Source organism: Poromitra crassiceps (assembly GCF_964638095.1).
Source record: "Poromitra crassiceps genome assembly, contig: HAP1_SCAFFOLD_2384, whole genome shotgun sequence".
In the NCBI taxonomy this organism is placed as follows: domain Eukaryota; kingdom Metazoa; phylum Chordata; class Actinopteri; order Beryciformes; family Melamphaidae; genus Poromitra; species Poromitra crassiceps.
In genome coordinates, this window is record NW_028150042.1 from 143 (window position 1) to 7000 (window position 6858).

At 46.7% G+C, this 6858-nt stretch overlaps 1 pseudogene across 1 annotated transcript; it reads left to right on the forward strand.

Annotated features, from left to right (window-relative positions):
• The first annotated feature begins 1848 nt into the window (after positions 1-1848).
• LOC310772221 (mothers against decapentaplegic homolog 1 pseudogene) lies at positions 1849-5587 on the forward strand (annotated as a pseudogene). The gene is made up of 2 exons (XR_014554010.1): positions 1849-1967; positions 5366-5587. The product of XR_014554010.1 is annotated as a mothers against decapentaplegic homolog 1 pseudogene (transcript).
• The last annotated feature ends 1271 nt before the right edge of the window (positions 5588-6858 follow it).

Sequence of the window (6858 nt, forward strand, 5' to 3'; positions counted from 1 at the left end):
GTGTGTGTGTGTGTGTGTGTGTGTGTGTGTGTGTGTGTGTGTGTGTGTGTGTGTGTGTGTGACGTGCGCGCGTCCCAAGTCAAATGTTCTCTGGTCTCTCCTGATTGATCTCGTAGCTGAATTCCTTGGTTTGTTCCAAGTCAAGCAGGGAGAGATCCCGCTGCAAACGAGACAGACGCACGGTTTTCCATAACGTAGGCCCCGATGAAACTCATTCAAAACTTTGCCCTAGTTGACAACTTCACTCCACTGCCGTTTCCCATAGCAACAGCAAGCCGTTTCCCATAGCAACAACAAGCCGTTTCCCATAGCAACAACAATATAGAGAAAGTAAAGTGGTGGTGGGGAAATAGGACGTTGTAATCAGTGAACTGACCTTACTGTACCTGCTCTTAAAGGCAGTGTGGATTAGACAACATACTGGACATGTATTGTAAATATCTGGTAAGCCTTTGCTTGTTGCACAACACTGTATTGTCTGCTAGAAGAGCTAACCAGCTGGTTACCGAGCTGGCAGCTGCTAAGCTAACGTCAGGTGAAGAGCTAACCAGCTGGTTACCGAGCTGGCAGCTGCTAAGCTAACGTCAGGTGAAGAGCTAACCAGCTGGTTACCGAGCTGGCAGCTGCTAAGCTAACGTCAGGTGAAGAGCTAACCAGCTGGTTACCGAGCTGGCAGCTGCTAAGCTAACGTCAGGTCAGGTGAAGAGCTAACCAGCGGGTTACCGAGCTAGCAGCTGCTAAGCTAACGTCAGGTGAAGAGCTAACCAGCTGGTTACCGAGCTGGCAGCTGCTAAGCTAAACGTCAGGTGAAGAGCTAACCAGCTGGTTACCGAGCTGGCAGCTGCTAAGCTAACGTAAGGTGAAGAGCTAACCAGCTGGTTACCGAGCTGGCAGCTGCTAAGCTAACGTCAGGTGAAGAGCTAACCAGCTGGTTACCGAGCTGGCAGCTGCTAAGCTAACGTCAGGTGAAGAGCTAACCAGCTGGTTACCGAGCTGGCAGCTGCTAAGCTAACGTAAGGTGAAGAGCTAACCAGCTGGTTACCGAGCTGGCAGCTGCTAAGCTAACGTCAGGTTACGTTATGATCCGCTTTTTATTCCTTACAAAAATGTTGTTGTGTTCATCCCCTACACAGCACCTCACACCTGTGCTATCATTAGATACGTAATATACTCTTACTGGTCTATAGCCTACAGAATTAACTGTTTAGCATGAGCCACACTTTGGTTCCACGTGTGACCCCTACCTGTGTTTTAGCTTGGGTGTTATTTTCAGAGCAGATCTTATTTTAGAGGAGTGGTACCTAAAATAATTGAATGCCAGAATATTGAAATTACTTAAAATGTCCAACCTTACATCACCTCCTCTTGTCCTCATTTCACCTGTCCTCTCACCTTGACTGCTCTCCTCCCCTCTCCTCTCCCCCTTTTTTCTCCTCTCCTCCTCCACTCTCCTCCCCTCCTCTCCTCCCCTCCCCTCTCCTCCCCTGCTCTCCTCCCATCCTCTCCTCCCCTCCTCTCCTCCCCTCCTCCCCTCTCCTCCTCCCCTCCTCTCCTCCCCTCCCCTCCTCCACTCTCCTCCCCTCCTCTCCTCCTCTCCTCCCCTCTCCTCCTCCCCTCCTCTCCTCCCCTCCCCTCCTCTATTCTCCTCTCCTCCTCTCCTCTCCTCCCATCCTCTCCTCCCCTCCCCTCTCCTCCTCCCCTCCTCTCCTCCCCTGTCCTCCCCTCCTCTCCTCCTCCTTTCCTCTCCTCCCCTCTCCTCCTCTCCTCTCCTCTCCTCCCCTCTCTCCCTCTGCTCTAATGCCATTTACTGGAATCTAATCATGACCTGTGTGTGTGTCCTCAGCTGACACCCCTCCCCCCTGCCTACATGCCGCCGGATGATTCGCTGAACCAAGACTGCTCTCAGCCAATGGACACCGGCCTGCTGGCCGCCATGCCGGCCACCATGGAGACCAACAACCGTCCAGGTAACCACGGCAACCGCCGAGAGGACAGGACACATGCTGCGCGCGTGCGTGTGTGTGTGACCTCTATCTTTGACTTCTCTGTCCATGATGCTCTCTCTCTCTCCCTCCCTCTCTCTCTCTCTATATACCCCTTTCTCTCTGTCTCTCTCTCTCCATCCCCCTCTCCCTCCCTCTCTCTCTCTCCATCCTTCTCTCTCTCTCTCTCTCTCTCTCCTCTCTCTCTGTCCCTCCCTCTCTCTCTCTCTCCCTCCCTCTCTCTCTATATATACCCCTTTCTCTCTCTCTGTCTCTCTCTCTCCCTCTCTCTCTCTCTATATACCCCTTTCTCTCTGTCTCTCTCTCTCCATCCCCCTCTCCCTCCTCTCTCTCGCTCCATCCATCTCTCTCTCTCTCTCTCTCCCTCTCTCTCTCTCTCTCTCTCTGTCTGTCTCTCTCCCTACTTTCTCGCTCTGAGTTCAGTTTAAGTGTACTTCAGTTCACTGAGGCTTCATTGACCAGAGCACATGCCCCGGGCCAGAGTAAAAACTAAGTAAAGGTTTTTATCAGACTGAAAACTTGATCATAAATGAAATTGTGCATCAGGATCTAAATGATTTTAAAATTGCTTTTAAATTAAAAGGTAAGAAAAACTATTCAACAATTCTATTAGCCCGAGTGTTTATCAGAAACATTACTGCCAAAGCAGCTTAGAAAATGTCAGTTTTCTAAATGAGTAAATCTATATAGCGTAAGATTAGATGGAGAATTGATAGCGTATATATTACCATTACTTACCATTATCAGGGTTCCCTCGGCTCCTTAAAAAGTATTCCAAGGTCTTAAATTAGAAGAAATTGTCATAAATTTGTCTTAGATTGACTGTAAATCTGCTCTAGCAGATAGTACCGTATTACATTCAGTGTTTCCCACAGGATTTTGAGAATTTGTGGTGGGGGACCGCAGACCCCCTAGGGGGGTGCGAGGGCATGCCCCCCCGCAAGATTTTTTAAAACATTTTAAAGTAAAATGCATGAATTTGGTGTACTTTGAGAAAGCTTTAAGAGCAAAATTAAAAGGCTAGATCTATGAAGAACATGTCATCATTACTGTGCTGTGGGTTTACAATGACAAACTAAATTTCTCCCTATAGGTCAGGGATACTCAACTTGCTTTGCCACTTTCGTGAAATGATAGAAGGCAGTTAATAAACAAACAATATACATTTTTCTGTAGCGGATTGTAGGTTTTTGGGGTGTCACCCGGAGTTTAGGCTGACAGTGTTGTGCACACCGGATAGTTAGTTAGGTTAAGTTAGTTAGGTTAAGTACATACATAAGTGCCTGGGTAGCGAGCAGATGGCGGTATTTGACAATTTAGCAGCTAAATCATAGATTATTGAAAGATATTCCATATTCCAGACTGAAATGCTATAACAGAAGTATTGGCCAGAATGACATGAACATTTATTGGACACTTATTCAGCGGATATCTTGCATGTTGCGTTCAGGTGCACTTTTTTTTTAAAGTTTTTTTGGTCAAAATATTATTGTGGCGGCCCGCCACAAATTCCTTTATGTATGGGAAACACTGATGACATTGTAAACATTGTACAACAAACACAGCACGCAAACACAGCACGCAAACACAGCACGCACACACAAACACACACACACACACACACACACACACACACACGCACACACACACACACACACACACACACACACACACACACACACACACACACACACACACACACACACATGTTTGTTTGGTGTACCATGGCTGTCTGTCCTTGTTTGCTCCGATTCAACATGTTCAATCCTTTTTTAGCCCATGGCACATCAATCGTTGGATAATGTAAATGTTAGATTGGTGTGCCATGGGCTTTAGACAATAGAGAGGCAAAGTGGAACGTCACTTCCTGCTTCAGCACTGTACCAGAGATTTTCATCCGCCATTTATTTTCCCATAGACATTTCGTAAAATGCTTATAAAATAGTTGCACTTCGTCGAACCAAACGGTTCAGCTAACGCTATAATCGGGAGAGACCATATAGAACATTTCACTCGGACCAAAACTTTAAAAAACAACATCGAATTTTTTTTTTCTTTGAACCCGCATTTTTTTAACGTTTCGGTCCCAGTGAAATGTTATGCGATCTCTCCTGTTTCTAAATATATCTGTACCGTTTGGTTTGAACCAGTAAAACTATTTGTATAAGCATTTTACGAAACGTGTATGGGAAAATAAATGGCGGATGAAAATCTCTGGTACAGTGCTGAAGCAGGAAGTAGGCGGTCACTTTGCCTCTCTATAGACGGGTTTCTGTGCCACGTCATCACATAGATGCGCACGCATCACCAGGGTCCACACCATAGACTGTACGCTCCACACACTCGTTTGAGTTGACTGCCGCCTCGCGTAGAAAGCAGACGAGAGCAGGCGAGTGCAGTCAGGCGAGGCGTCAACAAGTCGAACACCCCCGCAGCACACTCTCTGCTGCTTTTCTTCTTCTACAGTTTGTTTAACAGCGGTTTGTAAACAAATTAAAAGATGCATTAGCGCCACCCACACTCACTGCTCAAACGACCCAGCCCTTCAGATTACTTATTTTTATTTTAATGTAGGCATTACAGGTGGTATTTATGTAAAATGTAGAGAGTGACATCTTGGAATAGATTAAAATAAAATTGAAGTTTCTACACTTCACTGTGGGTTTGTGATGCACCTGTGTTGAACCAATGGGCGCTCAGCTTGATGCGTTTCTCGTCATCCTCTGTCAGCTGCAGTCGGGCGCAGTTGGTGGGGAGCAACTGTGGCGCCTCGCTCTCACGAGAGTCCCGTGACTCACGCAGTCGGGCAGGCGGAGCAAGTCGGACAACCTTTCTAACCACCAAAGCAAGGCGCTGGTCGAATCTGCAGAAATTTTGCTCATCTCAAACGAGCAGAGATCACGTCAGACAGACCGAGACAGACATGACAAGGAGCCTACAATTGCTTTTACCCCTGGGATGCGCGCGCACAATGTTTGTATACAAGAAACCCGTCTATAGACTCCACCATTAATATAAGTTTTAGGTACAGACGTTGAAGTCTGACTCTGCTCATCATGGCTGCGCGTCAACTTCACCTCGTCAGTCGTGGCTGCTGAGCCAAGAGATGGAGAAATCCAAGTTCAGTGAAAACGGTCAGAGGAAGACACGTTTCGTGTTTGTCAGCCGCAAGAAACGAGGCAAGGTGCAAAATATGCCCCTAGACGTTCACGTTTAATTAGTTTAATCGTTTGATTATCTGCTCTGGCTTCTCCAAATGTTTGGACGCAGGTAATAATGGTCCAAAATGATGTGAACTACTTTTTCTTTTCTTTTCCAAACACGTAAACACTGTCCGTCTGTCTGTCTGTCTGTCTGTGCAGATGTCCACCCTGTAGCCTATGAGGAGCCTAAACACTGGTGCTCTATAGTCTACTATGAGCTGAATAACCGCGTGGGCGAGGCGTACCTGGCGTCGGACTCCAGCGTTCTGGTCGACGGCTTCACCGACCCGACCAACAACAAGAACCGCTTCTGCCTGGGCCTGCTGTCCAACGTCAACCGCAACTCCACCATCGAGAACACACGGAGGCACATCGGCAAAGGTAACGCGCGCACGCGCACACACACACACACACACACACACACACACACACACACACACACACACACAAAAACATACACACACACACACACACACACACACACACACCTAACCTAACCTAAAGGATTTAAAATGTCATTATAAAGTGACAATAATATCATGTGGATGGAGAGCTTGTCAAACTGTCATAAGACTCGAGTCCAAGTCGTAAACCAGAGGTGCCCAAATCCTTTCATATTCTTTTAATCTGGTTGGAGGGCCGTGGGCCAAAAATAAACGTCATATACGAGGGATCAGCCGAGCAGCATTTTGGTAAACAAACAGCGTCACTGGGTGGCAACGGCAATGGAACCCTATGGAGCCCAAGTGCCCGCGAGGCTTGTGTGTCTGACTCTAGCCAGTTAACTCTGTTTACATTTTAAAAACTGCGACAGTTCACACAACTTTAACACGACATGCATATATTATACGTCCAACTCTTGAGCTACTTCTGCTCTCGCTCAGAATGTCAACATATAAGCGATGTGATGTATAGTCTTTGAGATATTAACGTTTGTTTGGCACAACTCATACTATTAACTGCCGCGGGGTTCCGCATTTCTGGGTGGCAAGTGATGTCACGCTGATTCGTCCTATATAATATGATTATATTATATTTTGTAGACAATTTACATTCTAAATATAAAATAGTTCTTCTAAATAATGAAAAAATTATTAGAAGTTTTATTTAAAAAAATATTTGATGCAACTCAAGGTGTGTAACCCTAGCCCTAACCGTAGAACCCTTTCTCATTCAGATATCTTGAGGTGAGGTGAAGGGACCCCTTTGAAAATGGCCATGCCAATCTTTTCCCTCGCCGAAATTTGGAGCGTTATTTACCCCCCTTGCCGACTGCTAGGTTGACATGGTTGGTACCAATCGATTCCTTAGGTCTTCTAGTTCCATATGGTGTAAGAAGCATCATGCTAGCTTTAAAAATGAGCCCGCCACAGCCACCGAAAGACAGTAATATTAGCCGTGATTTATTTAAATTTTTTGTCAAATCCGTGGCAGGCCAAAACAAAGGGGGGCGTGCCAAACTTGACCCGCGGGCCCCAAATTGATCAGCCATCCCATGGACTGTAGAAAGAGATGGACGGAGTGTTTGTGGACTCACGTATTGAAGCATCGAATTAGGTGTTTTGGCCGCTGCCATCTTGAAGTGAGACCAGGGCGATACCAGGGGGTTTCCCACAGAGCCGCAGCTCTGCCTGCTATTGGTCTGTGATTGG